A 949-nucleotide genomic window follows, 5' to 3' on the forward strand; every position below is an offset into this window, starting at 1 on the left:
GTCCCTCTTGCTGCATTTTCCTTTTTATAAAAACTCAAATAAAAGTCACTATTACTATACTTTCCTTTTTATAGAGACTCTAATAAAAGTCCCTCTTACTATAATTTCCTTTTTACAAACACTAATAAAAGTCCCTCTTGATACATTTTCCTTTTTATAAAAACTCAAATAAAAGTCACTATTACTATACTTTCCTTTTTATATAGACTCTAATAAAAGTCCCTCTTACTATATTTTTCTTTTAACATAAACTCTAATAGAAGCCCCCTCTTACTATACTTTCCTTCTTTTTATATACTCTAATAAAAGTCCCTCTTACTATATTTTCTTTTTTATATAAACTCTAATAAGTATTTCTTACTATACTTTCCTTTTTACAAAAACTCTAATAGAAGCCCCTTACTATATTTTCCTTTTTATATAGACTCTAAGAAAAGTCCCTCTTACTATATTTTCCTTTTTACCGTCAAATAAAAGTCCCTCTTACTATATTTTCCTTTTTTACCGTCAAATAAAAGTCCCTCTTACTATATTTTCCTTTTTACAGTCTAATAAAAGTCCCTCTTACTATATTTTCCTTTTTACAGTCTAATAAAAGTCCCTCTTACTATATATTACCATTTACATAGTCTAATAAAAGTCCCTCTTACTACACTTTCCTTTTTACAGTCTAATAAAAGTCCCTCTCACTATATTTTCCTTTTTACATTCTAATTAAAGTCCCTCTTACTATATTTTCCTTTTTACAGTCTAATAAAAGTCCCTCTTACTATATTTTCTTTTTTACATTCTAATTAAAGTCCCTCTTACTATATTTTCCTTTTTTACAGTCTAATAAAAGTCCCTCTTACTATATTTTCCTTTTTATATACTCAGATAAAATCAACTCTCACTATATCTTCCTCTACAACCTTTCCCCTTTCAACATAAGCATAAACAGGAGAGCAAA

This window comes from Palaemon carinicauda, chromosome 37 (genome assembly GCF_036898095.1).
Source record: "Palaemon carinicauda isolate YSFRI2023 chromosome 37, ASM3689809v2, whole genome shotgun sequence".
Lineage (NCBI taxonomy): Eukaryota > Metazoa > Arthropoda > Malacostraca > Decapoda > Palaemonidae > Palaemon > Palaemon carinicauda.